Below are 23,622 nucleotides of genomic sequence, written 5' to 3'. Positions count from 1 at the left end.
AGGGTTATCTGGGTAAATGGCCCAGTTGTAGCTGAGAATGAGCATGAGAGTGACAGTGGGACAACAGAGAGAGAAAAACACACGAAGGTAGAGGGAATGTATGTAGGTGGTAGGAGAAGGTAGAGGGACAGAGGAAAGGAGTTTAGATGAATAGCCAAATTAAGCTTTTAAAATTATATTAATGGCAAAATTTAAGATATGCATATTAACAAAGGGTACTTAATCCCCCCCCCTTTTTTTAATCAACTATGAAGGGTCCTCTATTCTTGTTGGTCTTTTTTATATATTGACAAAAAAAAATTTTTTTTGAATTTTATTTTATTTTTTTATACAGCAGGTTCTTATTAGTTATCTATTTTATACATATTAGTGTATACATGTCAATCCCAATCTCCCAGTTCATCCCACCACCACCACCCCCAACACTTGCCCCCGCTTTCCCCCCTTGGTGTCCATACATTTGTTCTCTCCATCTCTGTCTCTATTTTTGCCTTGCAAACTGGTTCATCTGTACCATTTTTCTAGATTCCACATATATGCGTTAATATATGATATTTATTTTTCTGTTTCTGACTTACTTCACTCTGTATGACAGTCTCTAGGTCCATCCACATCTCTACAAATGACCCAATTTCATTCCTTTTTATGGCTGAGTAATATTCCATTGTATATATGTACCACTTCTTCTTCATCCATTTGTCTGTCAACGGGCATTTAGGTTGCTTCCATGACCTGGCTATTGTAAATAGTGCTGCAATGAACATTGGGGTGCATGACTCTTTTTGAATTATGGTTTTCTCAGGGTATATGCCCAGCAGTGGGATTGCTGTGTCATATGGTAATTCTATTTTTAGTTTTTTAAGGAACCTCCATACTGTTCTCCATAGTGGCTGTATCAATTTCCATTCCCACCAACAGTGCAAGAGGGTTCCCTTTTCTCCACACCGTCTCCAGCATTTATTGTTTGTAGGTTTTCTAATGATGGCCATTCTGACAGGTGTGAGGTGATACCTCATTGTAGTTTTGACTTGCATTTCTCTAATGATTAGTGATGGTCTATTCTTGCTTCTTTTTGCTTGGGTTGCTCTGCTAAGAATAGGTGAAGCCAGTGGGCAGCCAAGGAGCAAGGTGATCACACACGCTCTAAAACAGCTCTAAACTCTGTATTTGTTTTCTATTGCTGTTGTAACAAATTACCACAAACTTAATTGCTTACAGCAGTACATTTATCTTGCAGTTCTGTAGGTCGAAAGTCCAACATGGGTCTCCCTGGGCTGAAATCAAGGTGTCGATCACTGCTGCCCCTTTCTGGAGGCTCCAGGGAGAATCCATGTTCTGTTTACTTAGGTTGTTGGAAGAATTCAGTTCCTTGAAGTTGTAGGACTGAGGTCCCTGTTTTCCTACCAGATATCAAGTGAAGTCTGCTCCCCAGTTGTAGAAGCTGCCTACACTCCTTGAATCACGGTCCCCTTCCCCCATTTTCACAGCCAGCAGTGGTGGGTCAAGCCCCTGTCACACTTCAGATCTCTCCTGCCTGTTCTTCCCATTGCATCTGTCTTCCTCTGCCTGCCACATCCACTGTTAAGGACCCCAATTACACTGGAATAAGCTCCCTATTTTAAGATCTATAAACTTAATTCCATCTCAAACTTCCTTGGACAAGTGCGACAACGTATTCACAGGAGTTAGGGGATGAGATATTAGGGGATGTACATCTTTGGAGACCATTATTCTGCCAACCACACCTACCTTCACTAGACAGAGGCCACAGTGTACATCCAATAGGCCCCTCTTCTCTGCCTACTGGAAAGATATCAGCTAGGAAACAAAGCTTCAGACAAGACTAGGAGTGAATTTACTGGTATCTGTGTGCACATGCCATTAAAATGTCTCAGGCATTCACTCACATGGTCACTGAACAAAGGTTTATTGAAAACCCATTGTGGACCAAAGGTCTCATGGTAAGTACTAAAATAAAAGATGGCCAAGTGCCGGTCCCTGAACTGCAGAAGCTGACAGTAATGTGACAGACAAGAAAGTCAACCAACCACAATGCCATGTGGTGAGTGTGTGGTGAAGGTAGGTATGAGGGCAGGGAGGAAGACAAAGCCACATGGAGAAGGGGGTTCTAAGGACGCTTCTAGAAGGAAGTGCAGCCTGAATAACAGGGATGATACACACAAAGGCTGTGAGATGTCAGGTGTGATGAAGTCTAGGACACATCTGAGGAAGTGATGGGAGATGAGCGGAAGAGGAAGGCAGGAGATGGTTCACCAACATCATGTGTGTGTATCGTAATAAAGAGTCTGGATGGGACCTCAAAGGCAAAGAGAATCCATTAAAGGATTCTAAGCAGAGCTGGCATCAGATTTTCTTTCTTAAAAGATCACTCATGAAGCAGATAGGGAAGGACTAAAACAGTAAAATTGAAAATAATTTCCAAGCCATTCACTCAGGGGTGAAAGAAAGCTCTATGTGTAAAATTAAGCCATAGACGCTGGTATGAAGAACTGTTAAATGCTACTTCCTCTTTCAGTCTCAATTTGTGAATTCTTTGTGGTAATTGTATAGGGACAATCTGAAGGCACATTTTTTTCTCCATAGGGTGTTGTGGCAATGCTCCAGGGAGATCTGGAAACTGGCACAGCAGGTCTCAAAATAGTCCAATACCCAAGAGCACAAGATCTTCCCCCACACTATCGTCTTTACTTTATTCAAACCACAACCTCCCCTCCCATAGGCCCACTCAACTTCCTACAGAGCTAGACTCCTGGGAAACCATGTCACACTTTAAATCCAGCAAAAGACATTTCTACTTAAAGAAATCCTATACTTCCATAACATGTCTTCTGTGTATAAAAGTAATATATTTCACAGTCAAAAATTTAGAAAAATATAAAGAAGTTTTGATGTAAATTCTTTCATTTTTTTCTATAAGAACGCTTCTAAAAATGTGGTTATACTCTAATGCTTTTCTGTTACCTCCTTTTTTTAAACAACACAGTAGGAGAATTATTTCATCCTTAAATATTATTCTAAAACATTGTTTTAATGACTGCATAGAAGTCCACTGTATGAAAGTACTACAATTTTCTTAACATAATTTATTAATCTTCTAGTATTGGTTCTTTCTTTTTGCTTTTGCTTTTTTTTTTGATACCATAATTAATATTATAATAAAAAAAACATTTTAAGCATCTTCAATTTTCTGAGAATAAATGGACTCCTTTTGAATTTTTTTTCTTTCTTATGTATCCAGAATATTTTTTAAAAGTTAGCCATGATCCTTTTTGGTGAAAGGATAGTCAGGACACAGTCGATGACTAAAATCTCCAGGGAGAGAATATTTTAGAACTAGGGATTAGCAATACATAGAGAGATACAAATGTTTACTAAATACCTACCATGGAAAGCCATGCTAAGTGCTGGGAGTATAACCACAGCAAGATAGACAGCCTCACACTCCCTGAGTTCACAACCTAACCAGGTAGAAACAGTTAGAGAAATGACACTGGAGAATGAGGTTAGTACCAACGCAAAAATTGCACCTATAAATAATTTTTTCAGGGCTACAGATTTTTAAGCCTCACTGTCTACTACTAATTCCTCATCTTTCACGAATGTTAATCAAAGTTACCCCCACATCTATACTGTTTCTTTCATTAGATCTTAGACCTTATATGCATCAGAGAACATTTTGCCTTTGTTAGGATTGTAATATCTTGTTTTGAATTTTGAAAAATGGCTCCTTTCTCTGATAGAAGGTCACTCAGCCATACCCCATTAGCCCTACCCTAGTGGTATTTTTAGATCCTGATGTGTAGATCGGTGTTTGAGGAACACAGAATTCTTAGTCCCCGAGTCAGTATCTTCCAGGCAACCACAATCTTAGATTTGTCTTTTTTAAAGGTTCCCAAATTCATGTTTCTTAATGTAAGACAAACAAGTAATGAATTAGATCATCTGCTTAGCTTTTTAAGACTTAAAAAGACCTCCCTATTTGCAGCAAGCTAGGCACTTTTTAACTCAAAGTTTCCAATAGAAAAGAATATTTGCAAAACAAAAGAGAAGGACAAATGGTGGGGGTGGAGGGGCGTAAACTTTTTCTGAAGACTGTGCTAAACTCTTTCGCTATTTAATAGATAAGAATGAATACTGCTGTTTAACTAGATCCAGTCTCTGAAATATCTAATTAAAACTGATGTGCTTATTTAGTTTCCAATTCATCACAGGTGGGCCCACATTAATGTGAAAATGAGAGTAAATTACCAGCATTTGGCAATCTCACTGAATGTCATTCACATTATTAGCTCAAACCTCAAAATGCATTGTAAAGTGTGGTTCATAGGTAGGGCACTGTCTCTCCATGCAAATAAAAATCTTCACTGGTGGGCTGATGGAATTTCACTTTTGTGTAAGGGGCTCCCAGTGGCAAAGTCCACCTACTCCAAACACCTCACGCGTGACCCAGTGGAAGCCGCCTTTGTGGAGGGTGGTGGGAAGGGATGCTTCCTCTCTTTCCAGTCTTAACGTCTCCTGGGAACGACTCTTTACTTTGGCCCAGCTCTCTTCTACCTTGTTGACCGGAGCTTCATATAAAATTCAGCTCATTTCACTTTCTGGAAGAGTCCGTTCCTAGCGGTCCTCATGAAGGACAGCAGCTCCCGTGTCATCCTAGCAGACAGCCACGTCCCCGCTGCAAATGGGCCCTGAGCCCCTCAGCCTTTCTCTTTTCACATCTACAAAGTGTTAAAGTCATCTTCCATCTAATTCATCGGCGGAAGGCTCTTTACATAGTGTGCTGAAATGCATTCTGGAATATCTCATAGATTACAATCTTCAACGATGGAGGACAACACTCAACTATGTTCTGTCCACACAACTTGGACAGTGACTGATCCCAAAACCACTTTCATTTTCCACTTTTTCTACAGCTTCCAAATCCACGTGGAAGATAATTCCTTTCACCGTTAAAGCACCCACTGTTACAGGCTAATTTATAAGCAGGATAAATTATTTCAGGGCCATGGAAAGGAGGTCAAGAAAGCTGTCACTTTACTGATTGACTGACTGAATGGCCATGGGATCTTAGTTCCCCGACCAGGGGTGGAACCCGAGCCACGGCAGTGAAAGCGCTGGGTCCTAACCACTGGACCACCAGGGAATTCCCAAGAAAGCTGTCACTTTAAACATACACTCACACATTCATACCCCCTTTATCTGCTTTTAATGCCCAAAGTCTTAAATGGAAATGTATTCTTTTAGCTTAAAGTTCTGAACATTTCAGACTGAAAATTCAGCTTTCTTGTATATGAATGACCAATAAATAGATGATTTGGTGCTTAATGTCACTAGAAGTCTGGGTAATACAAATTAAAGCAACGAAGAAGTACCCATATTCACCTACTGCCTTGATAAAAGTTTACAAAATTACGAACGTGCTGTGCTGGTGTAAGAAAGTGGACAGACCCCCCCCTTCTCATACATTGGTGGTGGGAGTGTGAATTGCTACAAATGTTTCATAAAAATAATCTAGCAAATTTTACCTTATGTGTATTTTATCACAATTAACCATTTTAATAATAATATTAAATAACAATTTAGCAGTAGCTACTACAATTAAATATATCCAAATCCACTGACTCATCTCCACCTCTCCACCTTTGGGAATCTAACCAATAGAAATCAATACACTGGTATATAAGAATATATGTAAAAAAAAAAAAAAAATTTGTTTGCAGCATCATTAGTGACATGCAGGTGCAGAGGGAGTAGACAGCTGAACATATTGAGTATATTTATACTATGGAAAGTTATGTACTTTATAATGAATCATTTATTATTTATTAACCTGAAAAAAATCCATGAAATACATAGCTAAGTGAGAAAAAAGTTGCAGACTACTATGAATAAAAGGCAATACGGTGCAGTGGTTCAGAGCATGGACTCAAGTTAAATTTTTCTTGGAGCCTATATTTTTAGCACTGTGACTGTAGGTAAGGTGTTTACTCTCTCCAAAGCTCAATTTCCTCATCTATAAAATGGGTATGAAAAATTAATAGGGATGGTACCATCCATATCACAGGGTTTGAGTAAATATTAAATAAAAAGTGATACAAATAATATACTGAGGGGCTTCACTGGTGGTGCAGTCGTTAAGAGTCGGGCTGCCAGTGCAGGGGACATGGGTTTGATCCCTGGTCCGGGAAGATCCCACATACCGCGGAGCAACTAAGCCCGTGTGCCACAGCTACTGAGCCTGTGCTCTACAGCCCGCGAGCCACAACTACTGAAGCCCACGCACCTAGAGCCCATGCTCCGCAACAAGAGAAGCCACCGTGATGAGAAGCCCGCGCACCACCTTAAAGAGAAATTGAGGAAACACTGCCATTTACCATTGCAACAAAAAGAATAAAATACCTAGGAATAAACCTACCTAAGGAGACAAAACACCTGTATGCAGAAAACTATAAGACACTGATGAAAGAAATTAAAGATGATACAAACAGATGGAGAGATATACCATGTTCTTGGATTGGAAGCATCAACATTGTGAAAATGACTCTACGACCCAAAGCAATCTACAGATTCAGTGCAATCCCTACCAAACTACCAATGGCATTTTTCACTGAACTAGAAAAAAAAATTTCACAATTTGTATGGAAACACAAAAGATCGCGAATAGGCAAAGCAGTCTTGAGAAAGAAAAACAGAGCTGGAGGAATCAGGCTTCCAGACTTCAGACTATACTACAAAGCTACAGTAATCGAGATAGTATGGTACTGGCACAAAAACAGAAATATAGATCAATGGAACAGGATAGAAAGCCCAGAGATAAACCCACGCACATACGGTCACCTTATATTTGATAAAGGAGGCAAGAATATTCAGTGGAGAAAAGACAGCCTCTTCAATAAGTGGTGCTGGGAAAATTGGACAGCTCCATGTGAAAGAATGAAATTAGAACACTCCCTAACACCATACACAAAAATAAACTCAAAATGGATTAAAGACCTGTAAGTAAAGCCAGACACTATAAAACTCTTAGAGGAAAACATAGGCAGAACACTCTATGGCATAAATCACAGCAAGATCCTTTTTGACCCACCTCCTAGAGAAAGGGAAATAAAAACAAAAATAAACAAATGGGACCTAATGAAACTTAAAAGCTTTTGCACAGCAAAGGAAAACATAAACAAGATGAAAAGACAACCCTCAGAATGGGAGAAAATATTTGCAAACAAAGCAACTGACAAAGGATTAATCTCCAAAATTTACAAGCAATTCCTGCAGCTCAATATCAAAAACACAAACAACCCAATCCAAAAATGGGCAGAAGACCTAAAAAGACATTTCTCCAAAGAAGATATACAGATTGCCAACAAACACAGAAAGGATGCTCACCATCACTAATCATTAGAGAAGTGCAAATCTAAACTACCATGAGGTATCACCTTATACCTGTCAGAATGGCCATCATCCAAAAATCTACAAACAATAAATGCTGGAGAGGGTGTGAAGAAAAGGGAACCCTCTTGCACTGCTGGTGGGAATGTAAATTGATACAGCCACTATGGAGAACAGTATGGAGGTTTCTTAAAAAACTAAAAATAGAACTACCATATGACCCAGCAATCCCACTACTGGGCATATACCCTGAGGAAACCATAATTCAAAAAGAGTCATGTACCACCATGTTCATTGCAGCTCTATTTACAATAGCCAGGAGAGGGAAGCAACCTAAGTGTCCATCGACAGATGAATGGATAAAGAAGATGTCACACGTATATACATGGAATATTACTCAGACATAAAAAGAAATGAAACTGAGTTATTTGCAGTGAGGTGGATGGACCCAGAGTCTGTCATACAGAGTGAAGTAAGTCAGAAAGAGAAAAATAAATACCGTATGGTAACACATATATATGGAATCTGAACATTAATAAATAAAAATGGTTCTGAATAACCTAGGGGCAGGACAGGAATAAAGACGCAGATGTACGACAGACGAATGGATAAAGAAGTTGTGGTACATACATACAATGGAATATTACTCAGCCATAAAAAGGAACAAAATTGAGTCATTTGTTGAGACGTGGATGGATCTAGAGACTGTCATACAGAGTGAAGTAAGTCAGAAAGAGAAAAACAAATATCGTATATTAACGCATGTATGTGGAACCTATAAAAATGGTACAGTTGAACTGGGTTGCAGGGCAGAAGTTGAGACACAGATGTAGAGAACAAAGGTATGGACACCAAGGGGGGAAAACTGTGGTGGGGTGGGGATGGTGGTGTGCTGAATTAGGCGATTGGGATTGACATGTATACAGTGATGTGTATAAAATTGATAACTGATTAAAAAAAAAAAAGATGCAGATGTAGAGAACGGACTTGAGGACACAGGGAGGGGGAAGGGTAAGCTGGGACAAAGTGAGAGAGTGGCATGGACATATATACACTACCAAATGTAAAACAGATAGCTAGTGGGAAGCAGCCGCATAGCACAGGGAGATCAACTTGGTGCTTTGTGATCACCTAGAGGGGTGGGATCGGGAGGGTGGGAGGGAGACACAAGAGGGAGGAGATATGGGGATATATGTATATCTAGCTGATTCACTTTGTTATAAAACAGGAACTAACACACCATTGTAAAGCAATTATACTCTAATAAAGGTGTTAAAAAAAAAAAAAAAAAAAAGACTGCAAGTCTCATGTCTCTGAAACTGCCACAATTCCAGGCAAACCAGGACAACTGTTCACCCCAAATAGAGGGCAATAGCCAGCTGGGTCTGTCTCACTGTTTTAAGGATCTTTCCCAAAGGTCCTACCCTAATAACTTCTGCTCAAACCTCATTGGCTAGAACTTAGTCACATGGTACCCATTTGCAAGGAAGGCTGGGAAATGCACATGGCCACCTAATAAAACACTGTGTCCTGGTAAACAAAAGAGGAACAGGCAGTCTCTTTCACACTTAGTGAGCCTGGAATGGCACAGTCCTTGGAACCCCATAGTGTTCCTTAACCCTAAAACTCTATTCTGAGCCCAAGAGCATTCGTAGGGTTCAATTCTAAGTACCTCCCACAACAGAGGTGATAATGACTCAAGAATTTAGCAATTCAGACCACCATTTAGATGAGAAAAGCTGGGCTGGGCTATTAAAACTGTAACTGCCTGGAAGCTCTCTGTGGGCTCTGGATCCCAGGGTCCTGTGTAAAATGGCCCCAGCAAGGGGACAAGGACTGGGTTCCACTGACACCCTTCCAATGAGTGTGCATCTCCATCCTGTCTAAGCTCTAGCAAGCAGAAGAAGGAAGAAAGATCCACAGTCCTACCAGCTCTGACAGGGCCCTGATTAGGGATTAAGCTTTCTCCAATCCCGTCTCCACCCAACCACGGAGTGTCGTTTTGAAGAATCATTTGCGGTAAATGAAGAGAGAGGAGCGGTAAGGGCAAGAAATTGGTAGAAAATAATAGGAAAGAAGTGCTATCATTTGATGAGGGTAATAACCTCTCTAAACTAGTGTCCTACTGCATTAGATTTTCCATGAAATTATTTAAAACAGCAGGGAATCAAACATCCCCACATTATTAACTTCTAGTGGGTGCTTACTGAAGAAAATCCAAGGAATATTTATGCGTCTCATGCAGAGGTTGAAACTTAATGTCACAGACTGAAGCAATGAAGCTATGGTATCCTGCCTGTATTGTCTTTTGTCAATAATAGGAATCACAGCTGTATTTCCTGCTTGGTGAACATGCAAAATTGTTCTTCAGCCTATCGCGATAAGCAGAACATCAGTCATCAGTTTCTAGCTTATGGCAGCTTGTTATATAGAAGAATAGGTTTTATTGCAGCTGGTCCTCACTTTTCAGGTAATCTTGGTTATGAGAAACACTAAAAGTTGATACACAAAGTAGTGTATTCTTTTCAGATTCTTTCCTAGGAAGAAACATAATGGTCTGAAAGCTTTGCCCCCATAGCCCTCTAATTGTTATAGTGAACCATTACACTGCCTACATGAGGAGAACATCCAGCCATAGCTGATCACATTATTTGGGAGTAAATCTGTCACAACCTGAGTCATTGTAGAAGTGTTATGGTCAAACATGTTGAATTATGGCCAGATTTTAGCATTAATTACAATAATTATATTATAACCGCCATTTCATCATAAAAACTAGTTTCATTATGACATTTTGTTTTTTGTTCCAGAACTTCCAAAATCCCAAATTGCAAGAGGAGCTTAGAAATAATGTTTGATCAAGGTTACAAAATGTAAGTTTTTACAGATTTATGGTTTTTAAAAACAGCATTCAAATAAATGATAATTAATATACAGGAAAGCTTGCTAAAACTGATGGGACTGCATACTCCCTATAAGTTAGAAGGATTTAATTTTTGCAGTTTTTTGAAGAACTGTGCATGTATAAATTATAGGTAGTTGTGAATTCCAAAGCTATAAATATACTGGAGGACCCTGGTGGTATCATACTGAACAGCTGTTTGCAGAGAATAAGCCTCTCCAGTACCCTGAGGAAGGCACGGAATATTGAAATGTTGGTTAAATGTTCAAACTGTTCAAAGAATGAATACCTCTGAAAACAAAAGGAAAATAGGAATGATGTCCTTGGGTTTGTAGCTTGGTCTGAGTAAGCGCTGTCAAAAGCCATTTCCAGTCTTTTCTCTCCCTCCCTTTCCCTCCTCTTCCCTCCCTTCCTTTCCAGAGCAATTTAGTTTAAAAGCCATTAGCCAGAGCTGAGCAAGGTAGGTATCAGCAGAGGGGAAGAAGGGCGCAGGTCACGGTGGCCCAGAGTAGCATATAAGAGCCCAAGCCAGGTGAGAATGGCACCCAGGAGGAGGAAGGGTGACCCAGCCCAGCGTGCTGGAGCCTGAGATGTCTGTGATGAGGGTACCGAGGTGGAGCTTGAGAGGCTTGACGAGGTCTCCATGCATGGAGGGGAAGGCAGCAGTGGCCGGCGTAAGATGCCAGAGCCCCAGAAGGAAGAGGCAGGTATCCTGAAGAGGGCACCTGAGCCCAGGTGTCTGAGTCCAAGCTGGATGACGAGGATGTTTAGGTAGAGGGTCCCATAACGGGGTGTCAGAGCCTCAGCAGGATGAGAAGTGTGCCCAAACTGGGAGGAGGCGGGCGATGAGCAGCCCAGCAGGGGTGTCGGGACTGAGCAGGGCTTAAGCATCCACATGAAAGGATGGCCTCGTACAGCATATCACAGGCCTAATGGGGAGAAGAGGGCATTTAGAGAGAAAGGGGACAGGAGACGGTGGTGGTGGCCATCATGGACTGTCAGAGCTCAATGGGGTAAAGAGTGTCCAACATGGGGGCTGACCCAGAGCCAACTGTCTGAGTTCAAGCAGGGAGAGGAGATTGGACCCCAGGAGGGCATCCTAATGCCACCTGTCAGAACCTGAGCAGAGTGAAAGGGTGAGGAGGAGGGTTCATGGGGTGGGGGGCAATGGTGGCAGTGGTACAGCATGGAATTTTGGAGCCCAAGTGGGATAAGGTGGTGTACTAGAGAAAGGTGACATCACGCTGGTATCTGAGCTGGGTAATATGTTGCCCAAACAGGGCATGAGGGGAAACCCAGCAAAGGGAGTCAGATACAGAGTGGGGTGTCCATGAGAGATTGGAACCGAGGGGGCAGTGATAGGACTTTGGCTACAGTCAGGGATTGATCAAATAAGCGAATGTGTTAGGGACAAATGGGAGTCAGATTTCTCACTGTCAAAGAAAAGAACTGCAAACATGGAAAGGAGAAAACAAGCATGAGCTGTGTGGTATTCGATTGGAATTCAAACTGTCGGTATGAGTTCATGGTTCTAAACATATTTAGACACGTATAGATATACACACGGATACAAATGTGTGTGTGTGTGTGTGTGCACGTGCACACATACGCACACGTTACCTGGGCCAGTCCGATGAGAAGGCCTGAAAGGAGTGTACCCCAACACCTAGTGCCCTGATCTTCATTTGTAAATGCGATTTTTCAATTAAAAGCATCAAGACTCTTTGCAGAAATGGCAGATTCCAGAGCTGGGAGAGGGTATTACGGAAAGAGCTGAAACTTTTTGGGTGTGCCGGAAAGGAATTGCTCAAAAGATGATACAGACGTGTCGAAAGGACACAGTGCCAGCTTGAAGGGGCTCCTGCTGGCCAAACTTGAGACAATCTGAACATCAAGACAGTAGTAATGAATTTTTAACTCATTCAGTAGTAACAGGAATCCATGAGCCTATACCCATGTACATAAATAAACAACAAATAAATGTACAAGTAAAGAAATAAGAAGTTTAATGGCGGGGGGCAATAAATACGCCTGTTAACTAAAATGTGTAGAATAAAAATAGAGAGAATTGAACCCTAAAAGAAAAGAAAACATATTGAGATAGGATATAACCACTTTAAGAGTTTAAAGACTTCAAACCTGGTTGGGTTGTATTCCAGAGCATATATGAACTTTCCATATGCATCAGAGAACCACAATTGGTAATTTTCAAAGAATTATAGAAGATGGGAAAGAGGCTAGAGATTGCACAAGGGAAAATACCCATTATCACCAAACAGGGAAAATGCTATCTCTGGCCCTTCCCATTAAATGTATTAATCCCCAATGGCCCCATTCCTAAATGGATTGGTGAATGAGTTATTCTTTAGAAAAGACAAAGGTTTTCACTAGGATTTAGCACAGATCCATTATGAACAAGTACATCAAACTATCTTATTTCCTATTTTCTTAGGGAACCAGACAGATTACAAGAGAAGATGTCTAAGTTGACAATGTATCTTTTTTTAAGCAGGATATATTTTACAAACTCTTTACGATATCTTGGTTAAAAAGATAATGATCAACATAATGGACTGCTATTTATTGTGCTCTTATTATGTGACAGATGTGATGTCAAGTGTGTAATGCTCATAACCACCCTAGGAGGTAAATACTGTTATTCCCTATAGCCATTTTTTCACATGAAGAAAATGGAGCTTTAAAAAATTAAATAACATGCCCTAAATCATGTAACTACTAACTGGAAGAGTGGAAATTCAAACTCAGAACTATCTACAAATCTCATCCTCTCAATTCTTATAAGGAACACTACAGTTAAGTATAATCACAGCTAGTTGAATAATTATCCCCAAACAGCCCACATTAATTAATGTCTACTTGACTCTAATTATGGGCCAGTTATACCTGGTGAAAATTTGAAAACATTGGTTGAATTTTTAAGTTATTTTTTAGCTGCCCATACTGAGTAAGTTTAATAAAGAGTCTACGTGAGAAAACAATGAAGGCCTACACAAGGCTGGGGACTGCAAGGCTATATAGTGAGGACAGACTAGGTACAAAGAGAAATAAGACACAGTCCCTGCCCTTCCAGAGCTTACAAACAGCAATTATAAAGCCAAAATGCATGTGCCAAAAGAAGCAGGGATACAGCAACAGAGGTTCCAAAGAGAGAGATTATCTAGTGAAAGACATCAGGAAAGCATCATTGGATAAGATAATTTTACAGGTGGGCAACCAGGGATGAGTGGTATTTTACAGATGCTCTGGAGAGCAAAATCCAGATGAACAAGAAACCTCGAGCAAAGCCAAAGAAGAGGGATGTGTGAGGCTTCGTCAGGGTAGAACAAGAATTCCAAGTTTACGGATGACCAGAATGCACAGCATAACACTGTAGCAGATGAAGGTAGACCTTAGATCACACTACAGATTACAGACGTGTGTAATTTTGTTGAGGAACCGCTATCAAAGACGAGTTTCAAGAAGATGAAGCATTCAATAGTGCTCAATGAATGAATAATTGGCAACAATTTTGAGGGGACATTAGAAAGAGGAGAGAGTGGAGTTTGAGGAGGGTCAAGTTGAGGTACAGTATGGTGGTCTGTTACTCATATTTCTCATTGATCCATGGCTCAAATTTGAATCATGGGAGAGAGTTTCTATAAAAAACCATTACAAACTACATGGGCTCTTACTGAAATTTCTATAAACTATTTGGAGCCCCAAACAGGTTGCTTTTTAAAATATATAAAATATATAATGATGTATATTAAAGTGGAGGCAAAGGATACCTCCAAAGTGCAGCTGCTATTGGAATGTCAGGAGACGAGAACAGAGTCAGCAGCTGGAGCAATGGAGCCAACCAGCATATACCTAGGCTAAAGAAGAGTCAAAGAGAACACCACCTCAGATCTTGAAATCTGCTTTACAGATGGCTGGCCAATTGCAGCAATAACAGCATGAGCATAGAAAGAACACTGGAGTAAGCCAGAGCAGGCCAGAGAAAAAGTTAGATGCCCTGCTGAAAACAAAATGAGTAGCTTATGAACCCACATGAGACATACTCTGGGAACTCTTTGAGCTGAGAGGAACTTGATTTCACTATATCTGAGGAGTCATCATGACATTGGTATTCTGTCCATTTATTTGTTCTGATGTTACTTTTATACCCAGTTATTTATAACACTTGCAATTAATACCTCTTCTAAGATACAACATAGAATAAAGTAACTGTAAGTAGACAGTGCATACACACACACAAAATCACTCTGCCTGGTATGCATAATTTTCAGTCCTCTGAAGAATTAATTTGTATTAAAGACCTCTCTTACATAATTCATGTGCTGTATCTGTCACAAAATGCTTCTAACTATTTTAAATTTCCATTTTGAAATAATTATAGATTCATAGGAAGTTGCAAAAACAATACAGAATCATCTCATGCATCCTTTACCCAATTTCCTCCAATGATTACATCTTGTATACCTGTGGTACAATATCAAAACCTGAAAATTGACATTGGTAAAATCTGTGTGTATAATACTATTCCATTTTGTCACAAATAAATAAATGTACCAAAATTTGTTAACTATTTGCCTATTGCAGGACATTTTGGTTGTTTCCAACTTTGACTTTACAAATAAAGTTCCCGGGACTTCCCTGGTGGTCCAGTGGTTAAGAATCTGCCTTCCAATGCAGGGGACATGGGGTCAATCCCTGGTCAGGGAACTAAGATCCCACATGCCGTGGGGCAACTGAGCCTGCGCCACAACTAGAGAGCCTGTGTGCTGCAACTACAGAGCCCACATGCTCTGGAGCCCACACACTCTGGAGGCCGTGCGCCACAACTAGAGACAAGCCCGCATGCCACAACTAGAGAGAAGCCCACGTGCTGCAGTGAAGAGCCTGCATGTCACAGTGAAAAGATCCCTCATGCCACAACTAAGACCCGACGCAGCCAAAAAAAATAAATTTAAAGAAAAAAATATATAGTTCCCATAAACATTTGTGTATAGAAGGGGAAAAGGACTTTCCAATGAAGAAAAAATTACTTAATAAAGAACACTACTGGGGAAATTGAAAAATTTTAATATGGACTATAGGTCAGATGTCAGTTTTGTGTCAATGTGAACTCTCAATGTGGAATTTTGATAATTTTACTCTGATTATGTAGGACAGTGTTCTTGTTTTTAAGAAATGCACACTGAAATATGTAGGGACAAAGAACCATTTAATTTCAAATGGTTCTGGAGAGAGAGAAAGCAAATGAGGCAAAATTTAAACAATTTATAAACCTGGCTAAAGGTATACAACAGTTCTTAGTACTATCCTTAAAACTTTTCTATACGTTTGAAATTATATTAAAATTAAAGATTACAAAGAAAAGTACTATCAGAAGGACAATCTCCTTTGCATATTTTAGTTAAAGATTCTTGAAAAGTTGAAAAGAATATTAGATGTGTGTCCAGTATAGAGATCCTTTATCTATCCTGAATCTAAACAAGTAAAATGTAGTACTAGTTTTCTCTTTCTTGCCCTCCATTCTTTTGAGGTACTACTATCATGAAAAAGATCTGATCAAAGAGATTTTTTAAATGATGTTACAAATAAAAGATTTGTATAGGATCAGCCAACTTTATCTTTGACAACAACATCCTCACAAAGACCATGTGGCACAGAGGCTTGGGGGTCTGACCTCTGGACCCATGAGGCTTGGGTTTGAATCCTGGCTCCACCACTTCTAGTCGTGTGACCTTAGGCAAGTTGGTTGACCTCCCTGTGCTTCAGATTCTGTGAAAGAAAGAGAGAGAGAGAAAGAGAGAGAGGAAGGAAGGAAGGAAGGAAGGGAGGAAGGGAGAAAGGAAAGAAGGGAGAAAGGAAGCAGAGGAGGAGATGGGGAAGGAGGGAGGGAGGGAGGGAGGAATAGAGGCAGCGATGAAGGGGGAAAGAAAAAGAGAAAGAAAAAAATAATAAAATAATATCTACTTCTAAGGGATTTCTTGAGTTTAAAATATGTTTATATCTAAAATGGTTAGAAGAGTGCCTGGCATATATTGAGTTTTATACAGGACTTTATGGCTATTAAATGAGAGAATTAAAAACAAGTCCCTGGACAGATACAAAAACTGAATGCTCCTTTTTTTCTAGGCATTTTTTCTTTGCCTCATAAACCTCTTCAAATTTGTATTAAACTTCATATTCTTTTACCACTTACATCAGTGGATAGATCATCCAGAAAGAAAATCAATAAGGAAACACTGTCTTAAATGACACATTAGACCAACTGACTTAATAGATATATGCAGAACATTTCATCCAAAAGCAGCAGAATATACATTCTTTTCAGGTGTACATGTTATGTTCTCCAAGCATGATCATATGCCAGGCCACAAAACAAGTCTCAATAAATTTAAGAAGACTGAAATCATACCAAGTATCTTTTCTGACCACAACAGTATAGAACTAGAAATCAATTACAGGAATAAAACTGGGGAAAAAAAACACACACACACACACAGCGTGGAGACTAAACAACACGCTACTAAAAAAACCAATAGGTCAGTAAAGAAATCTAAGAGGAAATCAAAAAATACCTTGATATGAATAAAAATAGAAACACAACTTTCTAAAATCTATGGGATGCAGCAAAAGCAGTTCTAAGAGGAAAGTTCATAGATATTCAGGCCTACGTCAAGAAAATAAATCTCATATAAACAACCTAACTTTACACCGAAGGAATCAGAAAAAGAAGAACAAAAGCCCAAAGTTAACAGGAAAAAGAAAATAATAAAGATCAGAGCAGAAATAGATGAAATAGAGACCAAAAAAAACAATAGAAAAGATCAATGAAACTAAGAGCTGATTCTTTAAAAGATAAACAAAATCAAAAAACCTTTTAGCCATGCTCCAAGAAAAAAAGAGGGTCAAAATAAGTAAAATTAGAAATGAAAGTGAAGTTACTACTGATATCACAGAAATACATTTTGTTATACAGCAGAAACTAACACACCACTGTAAAGCAATTATACTCCAATAAGGATGTTAAAAAAAATAAAGAAAAGAAAAAAAAAGAAATATAATCATAAGAGACTACTACAGTTATACTCCAAAAAATTGGATAATCTAGAAGAAATGGATAAATTCCTAAAATATACAGTCTTCCAAGACTAAATCAGGAATCAACAGAAAATATTAACAGATAGATGACTACTAAAAAAAAATAAACTAAATCAGGAATCAATAGAAAATATTAACAGATAGATGACTACTAAAAAAAAATAATCAAAAAACTCTCAACAAACATACTCCAGGACCAGATGGCTTCACAGGAGAATTTACCAAACATTTAAGAAGAGTTAATACCTACACTTCACAAACTGTTCCAAAAAAAACAAAACAAAACAAAACTGAAGAGGAAGAAATACTTCCAAACTCATTCTTTAAGGCCAGCATTGTCTTGATATCAAAACTAGACAAAGACACTGCAAAAAAAGGAGAGAGAAAAAAGAAAAGAAAAAAAAATTACAGGCCAATATCCCTGATGAACACAGATGCAAAAGTCCTCAACAAATTCAACAATACATTAAAAGGATCATACATCATGATCAAGTGGGATTTATCTCAGGGATAAAAGGATGATACAATAGTCAGAAATCAATCTACATGATACATCGCATCAACAAAATGAAGGATAAAAATCACATGATCATCTCAATAGATGAAGAAAAGGCATTTGACAAAATTCAACATCTATTCATGACAAAAATTCTCAACAAAATGGGTAGGGGGGAACATACCTCAATATAATAAAGGCCATATACCACAAACCTACATCTAACATCATACTCAATGGTGAGAACTTGAAAGCTTTTCCTCTAAAATCAGGAACAAGACAAGGATGCCCACTCTTGCCACTTTTATTCAACACAGTATTGGAAGTCCTAGCCATCGAAATCAGATAAGAAAAATAAATGAAAGACATCCAAATTGAAAGGAAATAAATAAAACTGTCACTATTTACAGATACCATGATATCATAAAGATTTCACCAAAAAACTATTTGAACAAATGAATTCAGTAAAGTTGCTGAATATAAAATTAATATACAGAAATCTGTTGCCTGTCTATACACTAATAACAAACCACCAGAAAGAGAAATTAAGAAAAAAAAATCCCATTTACAATTGCATCGAAAAGAATAAAATACCTAGGAATAAATTTAACCAAGGAGGTGAAAGACTTCTACTCTAAAAACTATAAGACACTGATGAAGGAAATTAAAGAAGATAGAAATAAATGGAAAGATATCCCCTGTTCACAGATCGGAAGAATTAATATTGTTAAACTATCCATACTACCAAGAGCAATCTACAGATTCAATAAAACCCCTATCAAAATGCCCATGGCATTTTTCACTGAACTAGAACAACAAACTCTAAAATTTGTATAGAACCACAAAAGACTCTTAATAGCCAAAGCAATATTAAGAATGAAGAACAAAGCTGGAGGTATCATGCTGACTTCAAATTATACTATTATAGTAATCAAAACAGTATGGTACTGGCAAGGATGTGGAGAAAAGGCAACCCTCGTGCAGTGCTGTATGTAAACTGATATAGCCGCCATGGAAAACAGTATGGAGGTTTCTCAAAAAATTAAAAATAGAACTACCACAGTATCCAGCAATTCCCCTTCTGGGTATTTATCTGAAGAAAATGAAAACACTAATTCAAAAAGATATATACACTCCATGTTCATTGCAGCATTATTTACAATAGCCAAGATATGGAAGCAACCTAAGTGTCCATTGAAAGATGCATGGATAAAGAAGATGTGGTGTATATATATATATAATGAAATATTATTCAGCCATAAAAAAGAATGAATTCTTGCCATTGGCAACAACATGGACGGACCTAGAGGGTATTATGCTAAGTGAAATAAGTCAAACAGAGAAGGACAAATACTGTATGTTTTCACTTATACATATGTAAAATCTAAAAAAAAACAAAACAATTATAACAAAACAGAAACAGACTTGTAGATACAGAGAACTAGTGGTTCCTAGAGGGGTGGGAGATGGGGGGAATGTGAAATATGTAAAGGGGATTAAGAGGTACAAACTACCAGTTATAAAATAAATAAGTCACAGAGATATAATGTACAGCCCAGGGAACATAGTTGATAATACTGTAATAACTTTGTATGGTGTGTAATGTATAAAAAAAAACAAATCACTGTGCTATACAACTGAAACTAATATTATATTGTAAGTCAACTATACTTCAATTAAAAAAAGAAAAAAACTCCATCTTCTTTTAGGGTATTTTTATTTTCCTGCTCTTTGACAAAATGTTTCTTAATCTTCAGCAGTAATATATCAATATGGAGTGACAGTTTGACAATATGGTTCTCACTTTTCATAGTATAAATTCAAAGACAAATTGTGAACGAGTCAAGTGAAACTTGTAATTCACAGCTGTGAGGTCACACTAGTGAATTATAAGCTTTTCATTATGTCAGAATTGTGAATTAAGAAGACTTTTTTTCTGTATTTCCTGTCAGACAATTTATTAGCTACCCTGCTATCACAGGATTTTGCAGCATGCCAGAACCAGAGAACACAGGGACTGTATTGTGGCAATTCCAGAAGAACAATAAGAATTCATATATGTACAAGAAGAATGTTAAAAAGGAAACAGTGATGATCTTAAACTGTACTCCTCACAAGTTCAGAGTCATCCCTGAGGAGCCGTTAGTTTTCTCTAAATTGAAGCCATCGCCATCCCAAATTGAGGGAAGTTATCTTTTTATTGTCCCCTCCTTGTTAGCACCATCAACTATCATTTCTCAAAAGCCACAAAGGGTGTAATTCTATACTGTTTTAAAAAATTAAAAGATACTCTTGTTAACATTAACCTCACTATTATTACTGCTATCATGAAACTCTCAGTGACTATAACCTGCATAGCCCTTTCATGTCTTATTTATTATTCACATTGACCCAATGAGGTACTATATTATATGAGTATATATCCTATATAATTAGGTATATACAGAAAGGTACTATATCCCCATTCACTTATGAGGAGATTGAGGTATAGAAAGCCTCCAAGAAATGATAGAGGCTTATCCAAAGTCATGCCACGACTAAAGGTCAAAAGCAGGAATCATATATTCAGGTTCCAAGTCCAGAGATTATTTCCCACTTTCCACTAAACCTCCTTCTCTCTAGAAGCATGCAACTCAAATAAATCTTGGTGCTCCATACAGCCCAGTCTCTCTTCAGTGTCACATTTGAAGAAGAGTCCAGTATTCTAAAGTAATTTTTTAAAGTATTCCAACATCTGCACCTGCAAATCTTAAAGAAGATTTACTCCGTTTCAGTTTCTACTCTACAGCCACACCAACTCCTGTTTTCTCTTGTACCCTCAAGACTCTTCCTGCTCAGAGTCAGTACAGTTTTTGCCACTTGTCCCCTTTCTCCTTTCTTTTGGTCCTTCTAATCGTGTCCCTCTCTCAGTGGCCCCCTAATTCTGCACCCCTAAGAGTCCAAGAACCAAGCACACACAACCAAATGCTCCTTGAAGTTCAGGGAAGTAGACAGACAAAGGAGACAAAAATAAAATTATTTTTTCATATATAAATACTGGTTGGGATACTGGAAGTTTGTAATACTCACTCATAAATCTTATCCCGATTTTTGTAGTTTCTGACCTTGCTAGCTTGAAGATTATAGTACTGATGACAATATTGTTTTATATGCATGTAAGTGTGATGGGAAAACCAACACTTGGCCACCATCCCTTCCCATGCCTCAAGTAGTCCAACAATTGTTGGACTGTGCAATTCCCTAAACGTGTGTGCACGTTCCCTAAACGTATCATGCTCTTTCTAGCTTCTAGATCAGCACTTTCCACCTTTTACCCACCGTGAAACATTGAGATACACAGCAGGAGTTGCTGCAGGGGCCAGGAGGCATCAGTGTCTGCACTGAGGTGACCTATTCAAGGCACTCCAGTGAACTGAGGCTCACTGACGGTGCCCTCAGTTCTGTGCCTTTGAACATGCTGTTTTTCTACCTAGAATAATCTTCCTTTCCCCTCTCTCTCATTTGTCTAGTCAGCTCCCCGCATCCTTCAAGACATGACTTAGGTGATACATCTCCCAGAATGTCTCCCCGTGGCTTTTCCAAGGCCAGTGAAGGTGATGGGCCCACAGAATTTCTGGGCTTATCCTCATTTTAGTGCCCCTTACTGACTTGGTATTTAGCTCCATCTCCCACTAGACTGTAAGCATCTTGCGAATGGGAACTTCATTCAATATATATTCTCTATATATTCATTTTGATATTTTTGAGGGTACCTAGCAAATGGTTGGCGCTCAATCACTGCTATTTAATGAATGAATGAACTAGCGAACTCTTCCTAGATATATGGTTCTAGATGTCATTGGTGGGGCTTGCAACCCTACTCCTAAAAAAGAACTCACCTCTGATGGTCCTGGCAGTGTCTTCCCAACATAATCACTCATTACTCCTACTACATAACATACTTTTTAGACAAATAGAACAACTTCTGTACTTTCATTCTTTCAACATTCTCGGTTATGAATGGGTGAAGGCAAACCATTCATTCCACAGTTATTTACTGAGCACCAGCTGTGTGCCAGGCACTGTGCTAAACAAAACCAATCAGGTCCTTTACTACACAAAGCTCAATAGATATGCAATAAATACAGACATTAAGACAGTAATTAAATAAATAATTCATTGTTGCCTTTGTGGTATGTGCTGCAAGTTTCTCCAAGCGCTATGAGGACAGACAATGACAGATCTAACTGGGCTGTGACAGCCAGTTGACGTCCTACCTCCTCATCTCTCTCGTCAGTTACAGCTGCTTCCAAAGGGCCTTATTGGCAGGACCATGAACCTCTGGGAAAGAGCTGAAGGGAAAATAATGTCTTCCTTCAAGGAACTCGTCTACCAGAGGCCCATGTATAGGTAATGGTTCCAGTCTAAGAATATCTGGCCAAGAATCGAAGTCACTCAAGGAACCTGGTGGTTTTTTCACTTTCATTGAATATGTGCTTATTTCATTTTTTGAAATATCCTTTTTTCCACTTAACAAATATTTAAATAGTAGACCACATGTCTTTCACGTACTGGAAAGCCTTCCTCTAATCTCTGTGTGCCTCCATCATTTAACTTGATGCCACCTCATGCAGCAAGTGTCCCCATTTCCTCCAACCCAGGTGTGTCATCTGACCTCCCATAGTACTTACCTGTACCTCTCATGTCACCTACCATTTTCTGTGTATTATCTGTATATTATCTTTAGAGATATCCCAACTTTTGAGAAAGACAGAGGGAGGAAAGGAAACTGGGAAAGGAAGAGAGTTACTGACATGTGATGGCCTCAAGGACGGCCAGTCCAATCACTAAAGCTGATTAGTATCCCCTAAGGAGTCAATATTATCATAAGCAGGATGGGGAACACAAAGGATGTTTAAGATTTAGTCACTATCTCCAGTAGGCTTCTCAAGAGAGAGGGAAAAGATAGTACTGTAATCTTTTTAGACATGATTTGTAAAAAATGTAAGAATACCAAGATAATTGAGCCACCTCTAAAATGGAAAGTCGGTGCACATACCTGATTCACAGAAGATTTGATATGGTTAAATATATGTTATGGTATATGGTCCAACTTAGTGTTTTTAAATTGGATAATATTGACTTTAAAGCATCTTTCTCCTAGTTTTCAAAATAGTCAATGCTGAAATAGCACCCGTCAAATGTGTCCCTTGACTGTTATAACAAGCTTGTCCTAGATACAAGAAAACTAATTACAGAGTCTGTTTTTCTCCCTTTTCTATAAATACATTCTAAACAAAGGGTTATGATCATAATTAAATACACAATATATTTCTTGAAAAAAATAAATGTTTTCTTAAGATTTCATTCTCTTGGCAACATCTCCACAGTAGCCAGAGCAATAAAAAATTTAATCTTGCCCAAAACGTGAAATTTTAGTGACACTGGGACTTCTGGAAAGCAGTCATTACACACCAGCATGTTGAAGGAGTGTATTTTACCCATGAACTTGACAGAGTCCTCTCATGAAAAAGTTATACATACTTATGTTTGTGAATTTAGTGGTAAACTGATCTTTTACCTGCCTAAATTACAGTCATTTCTTTCCTAAATCTTGAGATTAACCAACCTTTAAGAAAACTGAGGGGATGTGGGGATATATGTATGCATATGGCTGATTCACTATGTTGTACAACAGAAACTAACACAGCATTGTGAAGCAATT

At 38.7% G+C, this 23,622-nt stretch overlaps 1 long non-coding RNA gene across 1 annotated transcript in view; it reads right to left on the bottom strand.

The window, feature by feature from the left end:
* Positions 1-310: 310 nt before the first annotated feature.
* LOC309615375 overlaps positions 311-23,622 on the bottom strand; it is an 81,266-nt gene continuing 57,954 nt past the window's right edge. Inside the window, exon 2 of the long non-coding RNA XR_014236782.1 lies at positions 311-6,477. This is a non-coding gene — a long non-coding RNA (uncharacterized lncRNA). The remainder of the gene's footprint in view (positions 6,478-23,622) is intronic.

The sequence above is a fragment of the Balaenoptera borealis genome, assembly GCF_965194805.1.
Source record: "Balaenoptera borealis genome assembly, chromosome: 17".
Lineage (NCBI taxonomy): Eukaryota > Metazoa > Chordata > Mammalia > Artiodactyla > Balaenopteridae > Balaenoptera > Balaenoptera borealis.
This window is presented reverse-complemented; position numbering and strand designations above follow the sequence as displayed.